The sequence below is a fragment of the Caretta caretta genome, chromosome 2 (genome assembly GCF_965140235.1).
Source record: "Caretta caretta isolate rCarCar2 chromosome 2, rCarCar1.hap1, whole genome shotgun sequence".
Taxonomy (NCBI): domain Eukaryota; kingdom Metazoa; phylum Chordata; order Testudines; family Cheloniidae; genus Caretta; species Caretta caretta.
The window spans coordinates 94,994,566-95,020,359 of NC_134207.1; the positions used below are offsets into that span (position 1 = coordinate 94,994,566).

General features: G+C 40.2%; 1 protein-coding gene across 1 annotated transcript in view; it reads right to left on the minus strand.

The window, feature by feature from the left end:
- CDH19 (cadherin 19) overlaps positions 1–20,916 on the minus strand; it is a 168,360-nt gene extending 147,444 nt beyond the window's left edge. The window contains exon 1 of the mRNA XM_048840165.2: positions 20,807–20,916. The gene's annotated coding sequence lies outside the window, so the exon portion shown is untranslated. The remainder of the gene's footprint in view (positions 1–20,806) is intronic.
- Between the last annotated feature and the right edge of the window lie 4,878 nt (positions 20,917–25,794).

The following is a 25,794-nucleotide window of genomic DNA, read 5'->3' on the forward strand; positions in this document are numbered from 1 at the left end:
AAGTGTGCTTGTTTTGAAGGTGGCTTTGCTTATGAGAACCTTGTCTCCCAGGAAATGTACTGTCACCATCATCTAATTTTTTATATCCTACTAAACAGCCACCCCAGATTTAAGCAAATTTCAGACCATGTCTACCTGAGTCAAATACAAACCAAAGTCCTACCGATAAAAATCTTTCCATCAAGTAAAGCCTACTCAGCCCATTGTTATCAATCAATGGAATAAAATAAAATCCATTTTCAAAATAAACCCAACCCTGCATTTCTTTCACAGTTTAAGTAACAAGCTAATTAGGTCCCAATCCTGCAAACACTTGTGCATATGCCTGATTAAAGTAAGACTGCTCATAATTGAAAAGTTAAACACATGTAAGCATTTAGAGGAGCAGTGTCTTATTTGGGGGAAAAATTACTCTGAAATACAGCTATAATCCTATTTTAATATACAGTATATTAGAGATATTCTCTCACACTCTCCTCTCTCTTTTACCACCAGGGTGGTGCACAGAGAACAGAAACTGGCTGCATCTCCCTAAATGGGGATTCCCTTTGCACACTGCAGTGCTCAGTCAGCATTTATGCAACCAGCACCAACACCATCCTTAACTGCACCCCCAGTGCGGGTAGCATAAAGGGGGTGTAACCAAAGTGTGCTGCGGGTGACTACTACCAACTGGCAAAGCTTAGGGCAGTGCCCAGGCTGCTCAAAGTCCAAAGAGACCACTGTTGGCGTAGAACCAGCCATGGAATCTGGGAACTTCAACTGTTGTTCTGGTTATCATCCCTCTCTGCTGCACCCAGTTGAAATGGAAAGTCTGCAGACAATAAGAGCAGAAAATCTAGACCTATGTGTTTTTGAGCACATATCAATACCCCTTATATCAAGCTCAAGTAGAACATGATTTGGGTTTATTATTAATCTGTGTATGTATTTAATAGTGTAAAATATGTGTCCATGTGGATACAGATGGGGGGAAAAAACATTTTCCTGCTTCGAAATATTACTATGTTCTGAATTGTTTCAAAAGAACATATGAGCTCTGTCAGCATGGCTAAAAACATGTCATCAAGTCCCAAGAGATGGGTTCAAATCTAGTTTTCCAATTTATGAATGTCACTGATAAAACTTAATATGCATTGGTGAAAGAATTCAGCAAGTTGGGAACATTTTCTAATTTTATACACTAGGAACAAATAGAGAACTGGAACAGAACTGGTTCATACAAAGAGGAATAAATCCATAGAGTAAGATACAAATACATGTGAATAAAGGAAAGCATATAAATGAGTTCAAGAGACTCCTAGCATAGAATTATTTCTAAACAAGGAAGTGATTGATGGATATGATGAAAAGGTGAGAAGTTGAACCATGGGAATAAGTTAAACCATAAAAAAGTATGCATGCTGAGCTTAATGGGCATTTTATACTTCAAAAATGTCTTATGTTCACTAGCCTCTGATAGAATTTATCAGTTTAGTTTGATTTTACTGCAGGGTGCTCTGTAGCAGATTTTTGCCACTGTTGCCCATTGCTTCAGTAATACCTATTAGCTGAAAAGTGCATTGGGGTCTTTATTTCCCATAAAAGATGGTACCTTATCCTGTGGATTGTATATTATGTTTAAACAAGAGTTTCAACCTTAAAGAAAACATATGTCCTAGTTTTTACTGGGAGACTCATGGGTCTTCATCTGAAGTTCCAAAAATATTTATATGCAGGATGCCTAAAGTGTCCTGGCTGACATTTTCTCAGTCAAGATATAAAGAGTTTTATAATGACAAAATGTCTGTGCAAGTCATATTGCTATCTTGATACAAAATGCCTTGTATAGCCTCGTTTCACTGTCACTATGTATTGAGTGTGTGTTTTGTTCTAACCATAATATGAGGATGAAGCTTGTTGGGTTTTATATGAGGTTTATGCATTGGCAAACCAGTCTAGCTAATGCAAAAACTTGTTCAAGACTTCCGCTCTGGCCCCTTGAGGTGCTTGAGGAGTGTGAATGCAGGGAGTGGGCACTTGTGCTCTCTCTGTCTCTCCTTGTCTTCCCTCTTTGAGGGCCGCGGGGGAAAGGAACACAGCTCACCCTTTCTTCATTTCTTCTCCACTGATCCAGGTGCAGCTTTTCCATCCCAATTGGAGCCAACCAGAAAGTTGAGTGCTTGAGTATCTTGTAACCTTTAACCATGTTGCCAATAAAACTCTGGGCATTTGCTTTTGAAAATACGGTCCCCTTACTGAGCCTACTGTCATTTAATTATGGTGAGTTTTAGTGTTGATTTCAGTGAGGGTCAGAGCAGGCCCAGAAGAACAAACATATATTAATCAGATCCAGTTATATAGACTGAATTGTCTGGTTGCAATTTTTTTGTATTTCATTTGAGAGTTTTCATGCTCACTTAACCCTCTGGGCTTCTTGGCCCTTTAAGTTAAGGGAGTTGTTCACAGAGGCCAAAGCTACAATCAAGAGGGACAAAACTTGGCAAACAAAGGCAGGAAACACTGTCAGCCTGTCTCTCTAGTCTGTCACAGTTTCACTAAATATTTCAGGGCCAGTTGTACCAGTTCAGCACAGTCACTGTGTAAAAGGATGGGAAAAGCTTACAAGGCTTATTTTGAGTCGTGATCCCAACATGTAAGGATCATTTATCTGAGCAGCTCAACCTATCTGATCTGGATATCAGAGCTTCCTGAAAGGAAACGGAATGCTCTTTATTCTGTCTGTCTAGAACAGTGGGAGAAAAACTTCCCTCTCAGCACATGCATGAACTTCCTAAGTGTTCAGTGGTCCGGCCCTGATCCAACAATGTATTTTAGCATGAGTTTACCTTTAAGCACATACATAGTCTCATTGACTTCAATGGCACTATCTATGTGCTTCAAGTTAAACTCATGAGAGAATGCTTTGCTGAGTCGGGACCAGAGTACAGAATCGAGTCCTCTTTTTCTTTAGGATATTGACCTAATACAAGAAGTTCAAAGATATGTGCATAATTTAATTAAAAGGTTTTCCACCCTCTCCTTAACAAGCCCAACCCCACAAAATAGTGCAGCTTTAGTCTGCGTTCTGAGTGAAGTCTTGTGTTAACACTTATTTAAACCATCTTGAATCACCTGAACAGCAGACTACTTTTGTTTCTTCTTCCAAAGGCTTCTCTGTTTTGTATAGCTAAAAAAATTAATTACAGTTCTACTCTTAGGTTTACCTCATGGCCTATTTCATTTACAAAAACATGGATTTATAATTCTTGAGAAACTTCCCAGCTATATTGAAAGTGAGGACATTAGAACTCCAGCAGCACCTTATCCAACCCTGGCTGGGACTCTTCTTTCTTATTTTGATCATCTGGTATTTTATGACTCATGAGACGGAGATTAAAGTTGGTGTTGTGAATAAAAATAATTTGCTAACGCACATTCTGCTTTCTGCAATATTCCGATAAGAAAGCCTCGCTTAGTATGTAACAGATTCCACATACCTCCAGTGCCAGGATCCTCATTAAATGAATGCATATTTTACAGATTGGACCAGCTGAGCCATTTTCATATGAATAGGTAGCTAATCAACGATAGAAAGCTCTTGAAGTATATAAATGATTCTAGTAAGGAAATCCAAAGGAACAGGCAATGTTAAGTGTGTAACGGTATGACACTGCCTGCTGCGGTATATTGTGACAACGTGAAACTTGTGAACTTGAGTTGGGTATTCAAGGAGCAGAGACTCTTGATCTTCTTCACTACAAATGTGAGGGAGCTTCTGGCAGAACATTCTCTGTAATGGCCTCCTACCTCCCACAAGGTCAGAAATAGACCCAATTTGTTGACTTTTCAGGCACATTGCTAAGACCAGCTCTTTGAATGGTCATCGGCAAAGGACTGAGGCAACTGAGAGTGGAATGTGTATCTTGTTGGAAAGTGTGTTGTTTTAAACTATATTAGTCATATGACTGGATCAAATCATGTTCAGTAGTACGGGAGAAATAAGTACTTCTGCTTTGGTCAAGTTTTACTTTCTATCTTTGCTATTTGTTATCTGCATGGCAAAGGAGCCCAGAGCCATGGATTTGATATAAGACTAGTCTGAATAAATAAAGACAGTATTTGTGAGTGGAAGATATGCAGATAATTGCAGTGCCAGATGCCGATGCTCTAGCACACCTGAATTGTCAGATCTCTAGACTTCAGTCTTCAACCATCAATTTCACAGAGAATACCTTTTCAGACTCAAACTATAGCTATATTTAGCTATGCATGCAATTATTTTTGAAAGAAATCTTTATATATTTTTTTTCATTTTCTTCTCTCCAGTGTTCTTGTCAAATTTCAATTCAAATTCCTTGTCTAAATATCAGCCAATCAGACATTCTATCTAACTGGCCTATTGCTACATTCCAAGTATTATTTACTTGATTATAAAGCCTGGTTTGATGGGATACAATCACTATTCTGTTCTCAATTACTCTTTGAATGTTGTATTACTCAGACACCCATTTAGATGATGTAAATGACCTAATAGGTTAGTATTCTACCATGGTGATAACTGAACTCAAATGTCAAAGCATACTTGTAAACAAAATCTGCCTTTTTGCTTAACTGAAATTATGATCCAAAAAGCATAGGAGTATTATCTATGGCAGTTGGTTGTTTCTTATTTCTTTCACTTACATGACATAGCTATATGTCTCTAGACACATACTTGTTATATAGGGACATTTCAAGATTTTCTCTACAATACAGTGTAAAGGAAAACTGAAAATGAATGAACAAAATGACATTTAATATAAAACACAGCAGATTGTTATTGTATTTTGGTTTTACCATAATGTGAACTGAAATATATTTTGATTGTGGGGGAAAGTTCTGAGTGAGGAAAATGTCTGTCTCTATTTGTCATTTTTAATTTACTTTTGTTTAAAGTCCTGTAAGTAACATTTCATTGTTCTATGACTAAAAACATATATCTCTTATCTGGTCAGTCCTGTCCTCATTAAAATAATTCTTTGCAGATTATAACCTATAAGTACTTTTGAAACACTGAACCTGATTCTATTAGTTCAATATAAGATATGGATTTGGTTCTAAACCCAAATCTCTCTCTTTCTCTGTCTCCCACATGCATTTTTGAAATGGTACCAATTACTGTAAAATTTGAGTACTTCCTAAAGAGTTGGAAGCCAAAAATTTACAATTAGCCAATGGTCTGATTTTCCTTCTCACTTACCCTGAGGTAGTCAGATTAATTTTTGATTCTAAATTTTTCTGCTTATTTTTTGTTTAGTTTTATTTCCTCCTTCTCTCTTCTCTCTTGTCTCCATTGCTTTATGCTCCTCTTCCTCTTAATTCTAATTCATGTGATCATAATCTCCAGTGGATGAGAAAGTCCTGTCTCCCACTCTCCCAAGCTTCACCCTTGAGGTTTTAATGTCTTAATTCCTGAGGAACAGGGCTGTTGAGAGAGAGATTATTGTCACCTACAGAGATGTGTTGTCTGAAATGCCCATGACCAGTTCTATGGAGTGTCCTAAAAATTAGGATCACAATTTTGAAACTGACATTATTTTCTGTGTCACATTGTCATGAGCAGATCACCAGAATGAGATTCTCTGAACTGCTAGAATTTTTGGGGGAGGGAGGCTGCTGCATTCTGGACTGACTGAGGCTTTTGTAAAGTTGAAGTGCACATTCCATTGGATAATATGGTGCAGTAATCAGCTTGGGGGACAAAAAAGTGTGGACCGCAGTGACAAAGCAATTATCTGAGAGGATGAGGCTCAGTCTTTTAACCAGTCTCACGTGGAATAAGGCGTTTTTCACAGCTGGAGGTAGTTGAGATTCCAGCAATTGTGAGAAGTCCGAAAGGGACTCCAAGGGAAGAGCAATTTGACAACTTGGTGACAGACTCTTGATCTGAGTGTCTGTTGTGGGGTCACTGTCAGTTTGACAGTTTGACCATGTGCTTGATTGGTTGTTTGAAAAGTGTGAATTGGGAGTGCTTTGTTCCAGGTGAGCCTTGAGTGGGCCTGACTGTTTTAAAAAGCCAGTCAGCTGCGAACAGCAGAGAGGCTAACAGAGGGAGTTTGCCTGGGAGTTCACCTGGGGAGAGCCTACTGAGGCTTACATCTTGCCGGCTTCTCTGAGTAGTTACTACAACTCCTGAGGAAGCTCGTAGAAGGAAGGTAATATGGATGCGGAGTGTTCAGCTGTTGTGACCTGCACTGGAAGTGCCATGTTTGTCTTTCTTCCACAGGACAGAAGCGACTTTGTCTGTACAAAGTGCAAGCTGGTCTCCATATTGGAAGAGAAGGTTCAAGGTCTGGAGCAACAGGTACCGACCCTGCATTGCATAAGAGAAACTGAAGATTTCCTGGACAGACGTCAGGATATGCTTCTACGGACACAACGTTCTGAAGATTCAGAGCAGGCTGCACTGCGGGGACAGGAGGACAGTGAAGAACTTTGGCACATGTGACCTCCAGAAGAAGAAAGGGGAGCGTCCATGTACCAGCAACACAGATACAGGTAAGTAACTGTTTTCATGTTCTCTCCACAGGTACTAATGTGGAGAGTGGACTAGATGATACATCTGAGGGAAGGGAACAGAAGGAGACTCCGCCGATTGGAAGTCATGAGATGCACTGTCCTAGGGTTGGGGGTTCCACAACCACTGCTCCCAACAGAAGGAGGCAGGTAGTGGTGGTCGGGGACTCTCTCCTCAGGGGGACTGAGTCATCTATCTGCCACCCCGACCGGGAAAACCGAGAAGTCTGCTGCTTGCCAGGAGCTAGGATTTACGATGTGACGGAGAGACTGCCGAGACTCATCAAGCCCTCGGATCGCTACCCCTTCCTGCTTCTCCACGTGGGCACCAAAGATACTGCCAAGAATGACCTTGAGCGGATCACTGCGGACTACGTGGCTCTGGGAAGAAGGATAAAGGAGTTGGAGGTGCAAGTGGTGTTCTCGTCCATCCTCCCCGTGGAAGGAAAAGGTCTGGGTAGAGACCGTCGAATCGTGGAAGTCAATGAAGGGCTACACAGGTGGTGTTGGAGAGAAGGCTTTGGATTCTTTGACCATGGGAAGGTGTTCCAAGAAGGAGGAGTGCTAGGCAGAGACGGGCTCCACCTAACGAAGAGAGGGAAGAGCATCTTCGCAAGCAGGCTGGCTAACCTAGTGAGGAGGGCTTTAAACTAGGTTCACCGGGGGAAGGAGACCAAAGCCCTGAGGTAAGTGGGGAAGTGGGATACTGGGAGGAAGCAAGAGCAGAAGCGTGCGAGAGGGGAGGGACTATCAGTGAGTTATCTCAAGTGCCTATACACAAATGCAAGAAGCCTGGGAAACAAGCAGGGAGAACTGGAAGTCCTGGCACAGTCAAGGAATTATGATGTGATTGGAATAAAGAGACTTGGTGGGATAACTCACATGACTGGAGTACTGTCATGGATGGTTATAAACTGTTCAGGAAGGACAGGCAAGGCAGAAAAGGTGGGGGAGTTGCATTGTATATAAGGGAGCAGTATGACTGCTCAGAGCTCAAATATGAAACTGCAGAAAAAATGGAGAGTCTCTGGATTAAGTTTAGAAGTGTGAGCAACAAGAGTGATGTCGTAGTGGGAGTCTGCTATAGACCACCGGACCAGGGGGATAAGGTGGACGAGGCTTTCTTCCGGCAACCCATGGAAGTTACTAGATCACAGGCCCTGGTTCTCATGAGAGACTTAAATCACTCTGATATCTGCTGGGAGAGCAATACAGCGATACACAGACAATCCAGGAAGCTTTTGGTAAGTGTAGGGGACAATTTCCTGGTGTAAGTGCTGGAGGAACCAACTAGGGGCAGAGCTCTTCTTGACCTGCTGCTCACAAACTGGGAAGAATTCGTAGGAGAAGCAAAAGTGGATGGGATCTGGGAGGCAGTGACCATGAGATGGTCGAGTTCAGGATCCTGACACAGGGAAGAAAGGAGAGCAGCAGAATACAGACCCTGGACTTCAGAAAAGCAGACTTTGACTCCCTCAGGGAACTGATGGGGAGGATCCCCTGGGAGAATAACATGAAGGGGAAAGGAGTCCAGGAGAGCTGGCTGTATTTTAAAGAATCCTTATTGACGTTACAGGGACAAACCATCCTGATGTATAGAAAGAATGGTAAATATGGCAGGCGACCAGCTTGGCTTCACAGTGAAATCCTTGCTGATATTAAACACCAAAAAGAAGCTTACAAGAAGTGGAAGATTGGACAAATAACCAGAGAAGAGTAGAAAAATATTGCTCGGACATGCAGAAGTGAAATCAGGAAGGCCAAATCACACATGGAATTGCAGCTAGCAAGAGATGTTAAGAGTAAAAAAGAAGGGTTTCTTCAGGTATGTTAGCAACAAGAAGAAAGTCAAGGAAAGTGTGGGCCCCTAACTAAATGAGGGAGGCAACCTAGTGACAGAGGATGCGGAAAAAGCTAATGTACTCAATGCTTTTTTTGTCCCTGTCTTCACAAACAAGGTCAGCTCCCAGACTACTGCAATGGGCAGCACAGCATGGGGAGGAGGTGACCAGCCCCCTGTGGAGAAAGAAGTGGTTCGGGACTATTTAGAAAAGCTGGACGAGCACAAGTGCATGGGGCCGGATGCGCTGCATCTGAGAGTGCTAAAGGAGTTGGCTGATGTGATTGCAGAGCCATTGTCCATTATCTTTGAAAACTCATGGTGATCGGGAGAAGTTCCGGACGACTGGAAAAAGGCTAATGTAGTGCCCATCTTTAAAAAAGGGAAGTAGGAGGATCCTGGGAACTACAGGCCAGTCAGCCTCACCTCAGTCCCTGGAAAAATCATGGAGCAGGTCCTCAAGGAATCAATTCTGAAGCACTTAGAGGAGAGGAAAGTGATCAGGAATAGTCAGCATGGATTCACCAAGGGCAAGTCATGCTTGACTAATCTAATTGACTTCTTTGACGAGATAACTGACTCTGTGGATGAGGGGAAAGCAGAGGATGTGTTGTTCCTTGACTTTAGCAAAGCTTTTGACACGGTCCCCCACAGTACTCTTGCCAGTAAGTTAAAGACGTATGGGCTGGATGAATGGACTATAAGGTGGATAGAAAGCTGGCTAGATTGTTGGGCTCAACATGTAGTGATCAATGGCTCCATGTCTAGTTGGCAGCCGGTATCAGGTGGAGTGCCCCAAGGGTCGGTCCTGGGGCTGGTTTTGTTCAATATCTTCATAAATGATCTGGAGGATGGTGTGGATTGCACCCTCAGCAAGTTTGCAGATGACACTAAACTGGGAGGAGAGGTAGATATGCTGGAGGGTAGGGATAGGATACAGAGGGACCTAGACAAATTAGAGGATTGGGCCAAAAGAAATCTGATGAGGTTCCACAAGGACAAGTGCAGATTCCTGCACTTAGGATGGAAGAATCCCATGCACCGCTACAGACTAGGGACCGAATGGCTAGGCAGCAGTTCTGCAGAAAAGGACTTAGGGGTTACAGTGGACGAGAAGCTGGATATGAGTCAACAGTGTGCCCTTGTTGCCAAGAAGGCCAATGGCATTTTGGGATGTATAAGTAGAGGCATTGCCAGCAGATTGAGGGACGTGATCTTTCCCCTCTATTCGACATTGATGAGGCCTCATCTGGAGTACTGTGTCCAGTTTTGGGCCCCACACTACAAGAAGGATGTGGAAAAATTGAAAAACGTCCAGCGGAGGGCAACAAGAATGATTAGGGGACTGGAACACATAACTTATGAGGAGAGGCTGAGGGAACTGGAATTGTTTAGTCTGCAGAAGAGAAGAATGAGGGGGATTTGATAGCTGCTTTCAACTACCTGAAAGGGGGTTCCAAAGAGGATGGATCTAGACTGTTCTCAGTGGTAGAAGACGACAGAACAAGGAGTAATGGTCTCAAATTGCAGTGGGGGAGATTTAGGTTGGATATTAGGAAAAACTTTTTCACTAGGAGGATGGTGAAACACTGGAATGCATTACCTAAGGAGGTGGTGGAATCTCCTTCCTTAGAAGTTTTTAAGGTCAGGCATGACAAAGCCGTGGCTGGGATGATTTAGCTGCGGATTGTTCCTGCTTTGAGCAGGGGGTTGGACTGGATGACCTCCTGAGGTCCCTTCCAACCCTTATATTCTATGATTCTATGATGTTAACATTCTGGTCTTCAAAACATTTTCCTCTCCTCACGCCAACATCATCCCTATGCCCTGTCTTACTGGGATTCTTCTTCAGCCAACAGTGTTTTATTCAGAACTGCCAGGCACTGATAATTATGGAATTCTGTGGAAATGATGGAAGTGAAGCATACAGGTCGGCATGAGTGTGTCAGTAGCAGCTGCCAGTGTCACCTTATGGAATCTGACTGATTGTCCACTTCTCAGCTGTTCAGATGGGCATGGTTTTTATCTGTCTCCATGGGGGTGAGCCATAAAAGGCAGAATCTTTTATTTCCTTGTTTTGTTTTGATCTCTGCTTTGAGGAGGTAGTGCTCTATCAGAAGGGTTTGCTCCTACCTTTTCTGATGTCTGCTTCTAGGCTAAGGATCCAGTCTTGAGTCTGATCAGCTATGTGAGTTGCACATAAAGTCACATGTTGGAAATCTATCAGTGGACTGAGGGGACAAGAAGATTTGGTCCACTATGTCTGAGGTGTTGCCAACGTGGATATTAAAGTTTCCTTGGTCACTTGTCCTGTGGACACCATCAATGAGTCAGAAATGTTATCAAATCCTCTGTGAGGTCTTTGTTGTCTAGGGAATCTGTAAGTAGTATGTCTATGTTAGTAATATTGTGTCTTCTTAATATATCTTGCGTTACTGTGAACACAAGCTTAAGGAAGATCTGGAGTAATTCTTTGTTAGGATCCCTCAAAATGACCAACAGCAGATTGAGATTCTTGTACCTACCTCACTTCTTCTACATACAAGCACATGAAGCTGAACTGAGGAAGGAGTTTCTACATTAAATGAAGGTCCATACTTTGGTGGGTTTCATTCACAAGATAAATATTATTGTGAGCATCTAATTAAAATATACTATAAAATATTTGCAACTTCAGTACTTTTCTTCAAGAGTGAGAGCAAATGGGAATAATAAAATGTGACAGGGCCGGGCCAGAGGGCTACAGGAGAGTAATAGAAGGCAGACATATTAGCCCCAGGTTAAGTGGGTCCCTTTTCCCTGGATAAGGTAACAGGGAAGGTTCCAGAACAATCAGGAACCTTCTGGAGACAATTAAGACAGACAGGCTGATTAGAACACCTGCACCCAATCAAGAAGCTGTTAGAATCAATTATGGCAGGCTAATCAGGGCACCTGGGTTTAAAAAAGAAGCTCACTTCAGTTTGTGGTGCGCGTGTGAGGAGCTGGGAGCAAAAGGCACTAGGAGCTGAGAATGAGAACGTGGGCTGTTGGAGGACTGAGGAGTACAAGCATTATCAGACACGAGGAGGAAGGTCCTATGGTGCGAATAAAGAAGGTGTTGGGAGGAGGCCATGGGGAAGTAGCCCAGGGAGTTGTAGCTGTCTCACAGCTGTTCCAGGAGGCACTCTAGACAGCTGCATTCCACAGGGTCCTGGATTGGAACCTGGAGTAGAGGGTGGGCCCGGGTTCCCCCCAAACCTCCCAACTCCTGGTCAGGCACAGGAGGAGTCGGCCTGGACTGTGGGTTCAAAAAAACGGCCAAGCTGAGGGCTGCCGTGAAGCTCCAAGGCGAGCAAATCCACCAGTAAGCGTAAGACCCACCAAGGTAGAGGAGGAACTTTGTCACACAAAGTAACCTGAGAGGACTAAAAAAACCAAAACAAAACAAAAAGTCAACCCTTTTTAGAGAGCACAGGCTACTTGTACAAAATATGAGTTAAAAGCATACCACTTTAGGCTTTGTTCACACAACAGCAGAGACAAAAATGGTACTTGTTCATTCTTTTTTTGGGTGACTTTGCATACGGGATATGGTATGCACAAAGCAAATGTTCAAGCAGGGTTCATGGGCAAGAGAGAGACTTGCCCATAAAGTTCCCCTTAAAAGGTTATATTTAAAATATTTCTATAACTTTTTTATTACTTCATTGTTAAAACATCTGTATTAACCTAAGTAGAATGGTCAACCTATGCCATCCAGTTTAGCTTGGGTATCTTCATTGTTCACAAATTTTGTATTTAGTAACATAACATGAAATAAACTAAGCATATTGTTTTTATTATTTTTCTTTTGTATGCAAAAAATTAAACAGAGAGTCTGAATCACTCATACTGTCATCAAATGCATAGGATTCAGAACTTTTGCATTGTATTCTACAGTGTTAAGGAAACATCTCCTATATAATAACTATCTGCTGCATTTATATTCCTTTAGCATATCTTTGTTATTTCTTGTCCTTTGTTTTTTTAATCCTTGTTAAATCTGAAATGGGAGTAATTAATTGCATGTTCCCCATGAGTCTACCACAACAACCTTGGGAATCAGAAAATAAATGGCCTACAATTTCCAAGCCATGTCATCAAAATTATTTTACTGCAATGTGATGTTCCTTGTGCCATTCTAATAAAGATCACCACATTTCACGCACATAAAACTATACTGACAATCAATCCTACACACTCTGGGTTTCCCTACCTGTTGTTCACTTTCTGTAATACCTTTGGACACCTACATTAACTTATTCTATGGTACATCAGCTGCTTGAATGCTTAAGCTTTTAAACAAATGAGCCAAATTTCCAAATAGAACCTTAATCAAGGGAAGGGCAAACCCTTTTGATTGTGATCATTGAAAGGAAGTGGTGACTGGGTTTTTCAGCACCTGGCTTAGCTCACCTTTTATAGAAATTTCAATGACTGCTTTGATAACATCCATCACTAGTTTTAGTTCTTCATCTGCTATTCAGGGATAATATTGAAAAGACCGTGGAGGGGCATAAGGGCCAAAATAGAAATAGATTATATGTATTTTTGTCTTCCGGTGTTGACAAAATGGCCCCTATCCCTTGGTAAACAAATAATCTCTGACAAATGAAGAGGAAAGGAATGAGACTACTGCACTGGTGGAAAAAAAACAAACAAAAAAAACCCACATTCCAAATCTGACAGATTGCAAATCAGAGAGAGACTTTCTATGTTTTCTAGATCACTGATGTAGTAGAGGCAAAAAGTAAGTGTCCCCTACACTTCTCTAAAGTCTAGACCACTAGAATTAATAATTCTAGTGAACGGCGTAGTGACTCTAGACCAGTGATACTCAGACTGTGGCTCGCAAACTGCAAATGGCTCTTCGGTGCATCTTCTGTGGCTCTTTGCAGCATATAATAATTAAATCACATAATGTTTTAATATCAACCAGTCTAAGTTATTAACCAATCAGGATGCTTTTACTACGTTGTTAATAAATTATGTTATCAACTTCACTAAGTTATTAACTTATTTGCTGTGAGTATAATATATACATAAAATATTATATTATATTTAGATAAACTAAATATTTCCCCTGCCATACTATTTAAATATGAATTAAAGAACTTTGGGCTGAGAAGGTAACTGGAAACTAAGTGAGTTCTTAAAAGTGTCCTGGTAAAGGGAAACTGAGGCAAGTGGTGGGCATAGTACTACATCTCCCTCTGGAAGGCAGAACACAGGCTGTTCTCAAACAAAGAGGGGTTATGCCCTTGCTAAATAAGCTAATACTTAATGTTAATAACTCTATTAATTACCACCCTGAACCTCCCTTTCTGGGGAATGTTACTGGACAGTCCATCATTGGGTAGCTTCATCTTCATGTGAATTATTCTAAATTTCTATGTACCTATCAGTTGCATGGTTTCAAATTTGGTTTTGGTTTTAAAAACTTCACTAATTTGGTCAAAGGTCAGATGTTCCTGTTGACTTTAATAGCTCTGCCATTGGCCTATTTATACTTCTGATGACAAGATATTGCTAACTCAGCTGAGCGATCTGACAGGGATGTGATAGATTAGAAGTTGCTTCTCAGTGACTCTGTTCCTTTCTTTTTGTGATTGTACTGAGGAGAATGTAGCATTGCTAACCACATTTATGAGATTTTTAACAATAATGCATTTAGGGTTTTCTTTATTTGCCTGGCCATGTACCCGGAAGACCTGCTGGATGCTGTTCTACCACCTCTCTTCCTTTTCATGTGTAGGTAACACTATAGGGGAGACTTTGTGTAATTTGGAATGTGAGTAGGCTTGATTCTCAGCTGGTGTGAATCAGGCCCAGTGACTCTTAGCTCTTCCTCCACTTATTGTGACATCGGGATGATGCATTTTCCTTATTTTTCCAGTGCCTAAGAATGAGATGGCTAAGGTTTAGTCTGAATACTAATCAGCTGATCCTGGTCAGCAGAGGGAAAGCAATTAAAACCTTCCCCTTGCAACTAAAGATGTCTCTTCTAATGCAGAAATACAGACTTCACAAAATTATATTTCACAGCAAGCTTATGGTAATTGAGTTTTAGCAGCTGTAGCATAACAATGCCTTTTCTTCAATGTGGAGGCAACATAGCACATTATTAAATACAATGGATTTTTTTTCGGATAGGGTTGTGGTATATAGACATCTGACTAGATGTTAAAAGTTTTCACAGACATAATACTGCAAATCAATAGTCACAATAGGGATGACAGCAACTCTTAAGTAATGTTACAGCAAAAAATATGTATTGTTATACCCAGCGTTCACCAAACGGTGCTGTTACACATAGTCTTACAAGTTCTTCTTAATATGTGAGCCAGGATTTAATCTTGGAAGAAATCATATATTGTTGTTAGTGGTGGTGTTGTAGCTTTTCTTGGGAAGCTGTGGCAAGGAGCAAAGGATTCTGCTCTCTGTCTTAATCTCTTGAACTAGAGTCAGTTCTCCAGGTAGAGTTCATCCCAGCAAACTGGGCATTAGTGGCTGGGCTAAGATGCCTGGAAAAAGAGAATTACCTGTGTGCTGTTTGACACCTCCTCTATTCCAAAAGTGGTGTATATTTGTAAATCAAGTTGTACTAAAAATATGCACAGAACCAACATCACTGGAGCCTTGCAGGGCAATTTTTTATTGGAGAAGAAATTGGATATCTGCCACTGATCAGTGGAGAAGCAACAATATTTAAACTTGACATAAACATCATTTAATTTGTTGAAACCATCTTTAAGATACTTCATCTGAACCCACTGTTCACATTGTCATTGTCGTTGTTTTATCACAGCTGACTATCCCTAATTTTTATAAAACAAACAAAATACATTGTCCAACTATGAGAACTGATTTGAAAAAAAAAGTTTGTCTTTTTGTATAAATATGTATGTAGCATTCGGTAAAATATATATTTAACACTTTAAAATCTGTTATATATTTGACAGGTCTCAATATTTGCTTTACAGCTGTTGTGGTATATTAAGTAACTGTGTTTGTGTCCAAATTTTGAAAACACAGATTTACACAATGGACTAGCCACATGCACTCTTAAAGTAGAAAGTTCTAAGATATTATAATACTTTGCACGAACCTTTCTTTATTTGTGGATCATTGACCTGGTCGACTGAAAAGGCAATGGGCTCTTACTGCTTATGGTCTGTCACATCAACCTGGTTGTGACGCATATGAACCAAGTGCTGTTCTGTGTACCGATAAATCAGGCGAAATGCTCAATTTAAGCCAATTTTTTGCCTGAGTAAGAGTGTAGGATTAAGCCTGACATCAACAATGTATAGGATTACTAAAAGTTCAGGTGGGATTAACTGTGCAATTTTTATGTCCATAGGATGAGTAATTCTTTGTGCTATGGTAGCAACTGTTGGCTCCAACAGAGATCAGAACCCCATTGTGCTAGACACTGTACAAATACACAGCAGGACATGGCCAATGCTCTGAAGAACTTGCAGTATAAATAGGCAAGACACACAAAACATGAAGTGGAAACAGGAAATGACTTGTCCTAGATTACACAGCAGATCAGTAGCAGAACCAGGAATGGAACTGAGGTCCCTTGACTCCCAGTTCAGTTCCCTAGCCAACAGATCACGCTGATTTTCACCCTTACTTGGGTGAACTTCCTTATGTGAAGTAAGTGATTATCTTTTCTAACACATACAGGGTTAGTTTTGATTCTCCTTTAGGGGAAAAAATATGGGGTTTTAGGCTGCAATATTCTTTCTAGAGTCAACAAACTCCTCAGGGCAGATATTGTCTTCCTGTCTTCATGTCCAATACTTAGAACAGCAGGGAGCAGATCCAGAAAGGATTATATACCAATAATAGCTGAATGCAAGTACATGTTTGTGTTTGGTGGGTTGTGTTTGTTTTTTTTCAATATTGGATCTGGCAACACAAAAAAACAACTAAACCTGATAAACGTTAGGACCAAACTGACTTCTGGTCTAAACTGGCTCAGCTCCTTTGACTTCATTAGAGTTTTCCCAACTTACACCAGCAAAAAAAAAAAAAAAAATCCTTTGTGGGTTTTTTTTAAGCAAAATCAAAACAAAACTACATTTAACAATGATCAAATTGATATAACACTTCAACATTTGCCTTATTTTTTTCTCCTGTGCTGAGATCATAAAGAAGTTTCAATGGGCAATAACATTTTTAAAGAAATTGAAATTCCTGTGCTCTAATATAACAAGAAAACCACTTATAATGGAGATCATCTACATTGCAGCATAGCATTGAGGACTGACTCTGCAATAAGCTCGCTGATTTCTACCACACTATTGGTTTCATAGGATTTTTGCCCTCTGAAGGTCTTACAGTGACCACCATGTGCATTAATTTCCATTTTTTCTTCATTTGGGATTTCCCAATGTGGCCTGTTCATTCCTTAAATTCACGCTTAGTACGAAGGTTTGCTATCTTGCATAATAGAAAGGAAGATATACTACATAATAAAATCTGACAAACATACAAATGACTGTACCATGTTTGTCTGGCTGGTTTGTTATACTCTGTATTTAGACACAAATAGTATCTAACAAAATTATTTAAAATCTTACATTAGAGTCCAACACTCTATCCAGTGGCTGAATGTTTGACTCATCAGTAACTGCCTCTCCACCACATCAACCCAGACACGTAATTTGTATAAAAATATCACTTTAGCATTGGGTCAAAACCTTTTGCCAGAGAGCTGATGAGTAAGTGGAATTCTTTAGTACCCGTGACATGTCTTATGTGGAAAGGGTAGCTAGAAGATGCAAAAAGAACCAAAAATCTGAGAAACAAGTTTAGAAAGTGTCTTTGCCACTATGCCCCGTTTCCCCCTATTTCACAGAGGTGTTTCAAGGCTTAATTAATTGGGCTTCATTCTGTGGTGGTGTAAGCGGGCACAGCTCCACTGACTTTGGAGTTGTACTAATTTACATCATCAGAGGATTTGGCCTGCTGTTTCTAAAGTGCTTGGAGATCCTTAGATGAAAATCATGACTTCTGTATGTATCCATCTTTTAGCACCTGATCTGTAGTTATTCTGTCGATACTCTGACCTCTTTTCAGAATACACCACAGAGTAGTGCAGTGGAGACATCCTCTATTTCAATAGGTATCTAAAGAAGAGTACATGGCTTTCCCTGCACGCTAACAAAAGGGAGTAAAGAGGCATATAAACAGCCTATGATGCGATGTATAAACCCTGCACCAGTGATGAAGGTGTTAAAAACCTGCTGCGGGCAAGGCTGGTCCTGCTTTTCCAGCCCAATCAATCATGTCAAGGGTGGAATAAGGATTTAGAAACATGAAGTTCCCAGCAGTTGCTGAGCAGTGTGGGGGAGAGGCCAGATGGCAGTGCTATAGCTCCCAAAGGGGATTCCTGGAAGCGTTTGGGCAACTACCCTCAATGAAGGCCCTCGGTATCATTCCTCTCTCCCTCCTCCTTCTTCCCTCCTCCATATATAGGGAAACAGTGACTCTGGTATACTGGTGGTAAAGACAAGTTGGGTAAGCCCCAAGACAAGCTGATTAGGTGGTTGGTGCCGTTCCCTTCTGCTCCTGTTGGAGTTAGACAATCTGAGAATTGAGTAAGTCTAGGAGAGTGGGAGCCAAAAGGCCCATCCTCATCAATCCAAAAAGATTTTTTAAACATTGTGTCATTGGGGCTCCTACTTAGGCAGATGGAGGCACCATAAGGACTTCTAAGCACCTCTCTGGTAGGACGTGCCTGTCAGCAGCCTGAGAACTATGACAGAGCTGCATCAGTGGTAGTTACGGTTCAAGGTGGCAACTCCTTGCTCATCTTCATGGTAAGGGCAACAGACAAAGAGGGGCAGGCAAAGTGACTCCACAGCTTGGTGTTTTGGCCAGCATAGCTAAGACATGGAGGAGAAGCAACTTGCATCAGGGAAAGGGTTGTCATATTACATCTCCCTGGAGCAAGGACAAAGGTTGAGGGATTAACTAGGGACCAAACTGTGACTTTTACAACTCTGTGCTGCCCCTTATTCAGGGCTTGTGGTAACTCCATATTCTAGTCCTAAAAAAAAACACTGACCATCTAGGAAACCATTGAACAATATGGTCCATAGAAAGCATAGAAGTCCATAGAATATGGTCCTATGCCACAATAGGTCAACTATTTCCAACTTTCTCTTCCCTGTATTCTTCGTGATTAAGAAAATGGCCATTAAAACAGGAACTCTGTGTAGGATTTCATCTATACTTGCTCCTTAATCCCTATTTTTATTTCCCACTCCTCTTTGTGACATCATAATTGGTCAAGTGGAAACTAGTCTGTCACAAAGGGTTATAATTTTGGGTGGGAATTAAGCAGAAGGATAATAATGAAAGTAGGAATTGTGTCCTTACCTATACCAATGGGATTAATCCTGATGACTAAAGTGAACAAAGTGGGGCCCAGGAATTTTTTTTCCTGTTTCCATAAAATTGCAAAAATGAAAAGCTTGGAAAATATATGGTCAGTATGAAAATGAATTTTAAAAACATTTTCACTCAGTTCCTTGCTCCTGAATGAGAAAATGCCTCCTGTCAAACATATACTTCCCTACTAATGGACACAGAAACATAAAACTGAATCCTTTAAAATTCTCTTTAAAATTCATTTAATGTACCCTGACAGGTGCTGAGCACTTTCCACTCCCAATGAAATCAACAGGTCTGCTCTGATGTCCACTTAAATCAATGGAAAGGCTTCTTCAGTGAGTATTGGATCAGGTTCAGTGGGCTCAGTTCTCGAGTTGAGGTCAATTCCACTTTATACAAGACCCAAGGGAACAGCAGCCAACGATATGACCTTCCCCTTTTCCCCAAAAGCCAGTTCAGCTACTGGCACAAGTCAGAGAAGGCCTATAGCCCATGATTCAATCCTTTGCTGCTTCTGATGTTGGTAATACCCCCACCTCTACCTGCTATACATGCAGGCTTGGAAGGATTAGGGGATTTTATTGGTAAATATCAGTACATGTAGACATCACCGCACACACAGACTGACAAATGTTTCCATTAATAATCAAAATGTATAGAGATAAAGGAACAAAAATGCTGCTGGAGAACTTATTAGGTTGACCTAATGATTTTTACTTTGCATCTTTTGACGTGTGATGTAGACAGTTCTGTTTTAACTGTTATAAAGCTTTAACTTCTTGAATCATCACCTGTACTGTCATGAAACTGCCATCATTTCCTGCAACTAAACAAATTAAATTGATAAAATTTAAAAAATGCTTAAAACCCATAAGTTTGCACAACTGAATTTAAACAGATAAAAAGAAGAGCTCCAGCATTGGTATGTGTGTAAATGATAAACAAATAAAAACTGGATTCTGCCAAACCTATATATGCAGCATAGGCATATGATACTGTTGCTACATTACACCACCATCAGGATTGGTGGACTATATATGCTGCTGACTCCTAAGCCATCTTTTGAAGAGTTTGAAAATTAGATGCTGAAAAATTAAAGACGCCAAGATGCATAATTAAAAGATAGTGACTGACTGAGGTATTGAGGTGTGAAACGCTATACTATTAATTTATCTTATTTAGTTACAAATATACTTTAATATAGCTCAATTCAAGAGATGGGTTAGCTTGGTATACCCAAACACTCTTAAAATAAACATAGCCAGTCAGTTTGTGGTCCTAGAGAGAGATAAATTCAAATCACTGATGGGGTACAGGGGTGGAAAGGGAAAACTAGAAGAAAGTAGGGCAGAAATAAATAGTAAAACAATACTGGATCTTGAAACCAGGATTGATGGCATGATTGATGCAAGGGATAGGACACATCAAGAAGAGGGAACTTAATAAATTGTTAAAGCTGCAGTGTGGCAGAATTGCAGGTAAAAGGTGAGGGGAAGAGCAGAGGGCATAAGAACTATATCGACAGAATGATGGAGACTTGGGAAATGATTCAATGAGCTACTGTGTGCCCTCAATTCCCACCTTAACCAGTTAACTATGCACAGCACCACATAGAAAACACTCAGTTCCTTGTAGCATTATTCCTTTGTTGATCAATATCCATGGCAGAAATGCCCCACATAGGTGATCACATATGCCAGTGTTCTCTCCCATTGCTTTCTAAACTCAATTTCTATAAAAATCTATAGATTATTTGAAACATCACCTCCCCTAAATAATATATACAGCAGTAGGATAGTGATGTAACAAGCCCTAATAAACTCGTAGAGCAGGTAAAACTGTACTGCTTCCTATGCCTCTTCCAAAATCATAATGTCCTCCATTGAAAATATACAGCCTAAATGAATGTCTGGGAGGAGAATCTACTAATTTAAATTGCCCTCTGTTTTAGAAAGAACAAAAACAGACAAGCAAGTAAAATAATGAATTCCATACCTGGTCTCCCAGTAAAGTCAATTCTCCCGTTTGGAGGATTCCTTCTCTGTGTTTCAGTATCTCAGCATTAATTCACTTGCACACCATTCATCACTATCACAGATGGAAGCTATACTAGCATCTGTAACAGCTGTAATATGCTTTGGATGAAAGATCTCCCTGTTTCCTGATAACAATGGCAATTGTTCTCCAATCTCAGTATTCAGAGTTGGCCTTTAGTAGTTAGAAACAACATTCCCAGCTGTGCCGGGAATGAATTTTGCATAAAAACTGGCCAGGCAGCTAAAAACTCAGTGGTATTTATAGTCCATGAGGACCATACTTTTTGAATCTGAAATCAATATATGAGTGTATTGTGGTAGTCTTCCTTGCTAGACTGATACTGTTGTATAGTCATGTAAATAGACTTCCATCAGAGATGAATCTGGCAATGAATGGCAGTGGCCTATTTCTGCTAGATATCTCGCACAATTTAAATTCCATGGGCCAGATCCTCAGCTAGTGTAAATCTGTGGCATCAAACAATTGTTCTCATACTTGTTTGTAGCCCCAATTTACAGTAGTTCATATAGTATAAGGTAGAAGAAACAGAAGGCAGATGACTGGCTTCTATTTATAGCTTACACTCTGTATCAATGAATGTTGTGTTTGCTGGAGTTTAGCTCTTATTAGCTGCTTTTTGTGATCAATTCTTCCCCTCTGCCCCTTAAGTGAGGTTAATACTCATGAAAAGTGCCAGACTAACAGCTGTACAGATCCAATTCCTTAATTTGTCCTCAGGACAGAAAGCTTCCCATGCTACCTCACTGGTGGCCTTCTTTCTTAAACCACCCAGACTATCAAAACGACTGAGAGGGTATCTCCATTCAACCTTTGGCTTTTCTGTCAATAAGTCTACCATTTAATGCTAACAGGTGGTGACATTCGGTGGTGATTACTTATACAGCAACATAAGTGTTGATGAGGATTCACAGACAAGTTAAAGAAATGGTCCCTAACTGGAAGACCCAGGAATCCCATTGGATTCCTATACACTGCAAATCAACTCACATCAAGTAGGCATTCAGAATCCATCTGAGGGAAATGAATTTTGATGACTGAGTAGGATTAAGAACTGTAATCTTACACTGAAAAGGCAACACTCCTTCTCTTTGTACATAAACATTTTATTTTTATTTTCAGATTGCATCTGTATTCATCAACTTCATTCCAATATTTGGAATATTTGGCCTAATACTGCTCTTAAGTCACGGATTTTTACATGGTATAACGCCTCTGGCTTCATTACTGACTTGTATTGATGTGAGAGGAGAATCAGGCCCCTTATCTCTAGGTCTAGAATGCTTTCCAAAATGGCTCTTTGTGATGGACATCAATATGTTTTTCAATGTCTTCATCCAAATATTTCAATATCTGATCTTTTCCATTGATCAGAGATTAGAAAACCACATTTCTTTTCCTATGCCTTGTACATCCTTTGTATCTAGAGTATTAGTTTATTCGTGTATTTGTTGTTACACCAGCCCTTTCACCAAGTGGGGAAAAAAGTTAAGTTGGAACTTCTGGTTTTAATTTGAATGAAAGAACAGAGTTTATCTCCAGCAGTTCTCACATGGGTTTAGGGGCTTTTTATAGTGACTAAAATGCGTGCAGATATTGTGAGCATCTGCTAAAAAAAAGATTTGATACTTCTTTCTAAAAATATAAAAAATATGTCCTAGTAACTTGAGAGGGAGTTCAATATGGTCCACACACACACACACATACATACCCCCCACATTACATTGCTCTGACTGCGTTAGTATCACTGCCGGTGCTAACAGCTCTGGGAGGAAAAAAACATTGAGTGGTAACATTAGTTCAACCAACAGACTCAAAGTGTAGCTTCCTTTTTAAAAGTTACTGCTCTTGGCTAAAAGAAAAGGAGGACTTGTGGCACCTTAGAGACTAACCAATTTATTTGAGCATGAGCTTTCGTGAGCCACAGCTCACTTCATCACGAAAGCTCATGCTCAAATAAATTGGTTAGTCTCTAAGGTGCCACAAGTCCTCCTTTTCGTTTTGCGAATACAGACTAACACGGCTGTTCCTCTGAAACCTGCTTTTGGCTAAGACCATCATCAGAAATAACAAAAGGTGAGCTGTGAAACAAGGGAAATTGTTTGTCAACCTGCCCACGTATCAGTTCTTATGTATCTTCCTTTCATTTCAAGACTATTTTATTCCTTTAGGATATTGTATAGAATAGGTGACATATTATGCAGCCTTATATATTTGAGATGCAGGGTTTTGTTTTGTTTTTTTTATTTTGTACTTGTTTTATAGATTATAAACAAATGGTGGACACCATTTATCAAGTCATTTGCCAACCATTACTACACAGTGGTATCTGAAATATTTATATTATGTTAGTGCTTTGAGGCACTAACCAGGATTAGGAACACATCATGCTAGATGCCGTATTTACATATCAGAAGAATCAGCCCCAGTTCCAAAGAATTTGACAATGACAGTGGGAAGAGAAACAGGGATAGAGTTTAACTGATCAAACTGGGAGTAGAAACAGGGCCTCCTGACTCCCAGTCCAGTGCCCTACCGGATCACACAATCAAAAAAATCCACTGAGTTTAAAATATTCTTTATTCGGTTTTGGCCTCTTTTAGGCACCTCTTTTTTTATTTGAATGAAATTAACTTGTAATTTTAACCTAGTTACTTAAGTACCCAAATTTGCAAATCTTGCACTCCCATTAATATCACTGAGAGTTTTGCATGCAGGATCAAGCCCTAGGATTTGGGGTTTTTTTCTTATGGACAATAACAAAGCTCTCATCATGAAGGGTTTTGTTTTCTTTCCTGTTCACATTATGAAAGACAAGAATATTGAACTGAAGCACCAAGAGCAGAATTTGGTGTGTGGTGTTTTGAGACAATGGACTAAATCCAGGGACTAAAAGTCAGTACTATGGGATTTTGATTCCCAACTATGCCACCATTTGCTTAAGCAACCTTGAAAATTACTTTGGTTAAAAAAAATCATATGTGAGCCCCTACCTACAGGTAGGCACCTAAACTGTGGGTTGTCAGTAATCACAACTGAAAATAAGGCCACTTATTTCAGTGGCTAACTGCCTAGTATTATCTACCTTGTCTCTCTTGGATGGCTAAAAATCTTTTATTGGACTGACTTATGTTGGTGGGAGGGACAAGCTTTTTCACTTCACAGAGCTGTTTCTCAGATCGGGAGAAGGTAACTGGAGCATCTGAGCTAAATACAAGGTGGGGCTGCTTGTTAAACATACTAGGTTCTCATCTTTTATTTAACTCAGACACTTCAGTTACCTTCTCCAGACGTGAGTAAGCTCTGTGAAGCATAAAAATGTGTCCCTTCCACCAACAAAGGCTGATCTAATAAAATATCTTATCCCTCATCTCCTGGGCTGGGATCAACATGGTTACAGCACTTTAGCCACCCAAATCAGAAAATGTTTCTCTATTACCTGTGTTCCTTGTCTGAGCCATTTTTAAAATGAGAATTTGTGCCTTCCTCAAAGGAGAGTGATGAGTTTTCATTCAGCAATGGTTGTAAAATGTTTTGACATCTTCAGATGACAGGAACAAATTAAAAGCATGTAAAATGTGATTAGGATAAATAGCATGGGACATATTCACCAATCAAAGGGAAGATACTATATCCCATCTGTTTCATCAGGAATTAATTCAGTACTATTGTCTGACTCCATATCGCTCTGTCCCTACCAGTCCTTGAAACAAATAATGAAAGTTCTCTAACACTTCTGTCCATTCCACCAGAACACATATTTAAAAATCCTCTTGCCAAGGTAACAATATATTGTTCCCTTGACTCAGGCTCTACAACTGTAGCCAGCGGGAAAGATATGACCGTAATAAAGCAAGCATTCTCACCCAGAGTTGTCACGGAAGCCATTCTTTTTTTATCCCCACATTAAGGATTTAATATAATGGAAAACTATTTGTTATACAGATTGTCATACTCTCTGAGAACTTTGAGCAGACACACTAACCAATAGTGACAACTCTCGGCAATATTTTGTTGGTGTTGTTCTTATTTAAGAAATGTAGTTCTTTAACAAAATATTACTTTTGTGTTTGGGCTTCTTTTTTGCAGCATGAATTTGACATGAGATGTGGTTTCTTGAGGAAAACATACTGAGCTGTTGTGATAAAGAACCCTGAAGGACATTGTTGCTCGGAACTGAAGAAATTAAAAACACTCGATATATTTTAAACCTTTGCAGACTATATGTGGGTGTACAGAGTGTGGTTCTGAGTTTGTAATTGTCTTGCATGGAAAAATCAATAACCAGAAAGATTTTAGAGAAAATAACCATGTACATAACTTTATGCTGTGGTTTTGTAAACCTATAGTATGAACACCTTTAATTTCATTGAAATGCATTTGCCTTCCACAGCTCTCTTCCTTGTCCCTTACTCTGACAACCTGACTCTCACACACAGTAGTTTTACACTTGTGAATTCCATTGAGCTCAATTTTTGTCTGTCTAATATCGACTAAGAGTAGTTGAAGGTGTGTACATGCAAAGAAGCTGTTTGCGACTTCCCCAATCCTGGGGCAAAGTGTTGGTTATCCTACAATATTATATCATGTTTGTGGTGTTTGGCTGTAACTGTATGTTGTGAAGGCTATTTCTTTATAAGATCTTTCAGTATAAAAAAAGGGAAAGCTACTGTCTACATTGTTTTCCCCTATGAGCCACCAATAAATCCTCCAGCAAACTGATTTCCTAGGTCTGGGCAGTCAGGAGTTTAGGTGTTCAAATGCACTCATTCTCCTTTGAATTTCCTTTTAGTTCTCAGTGTGTAAGAGAGCTGTCTTGCTGAGGTCACCAATTATGAAGTCTTGCACTCCTAACAGGTTTCTGAGTTGCTCATTCACACTCTTAGGGACGAATGTTCACTGGAATCATCTTAGTTCTAGTCTTCCAT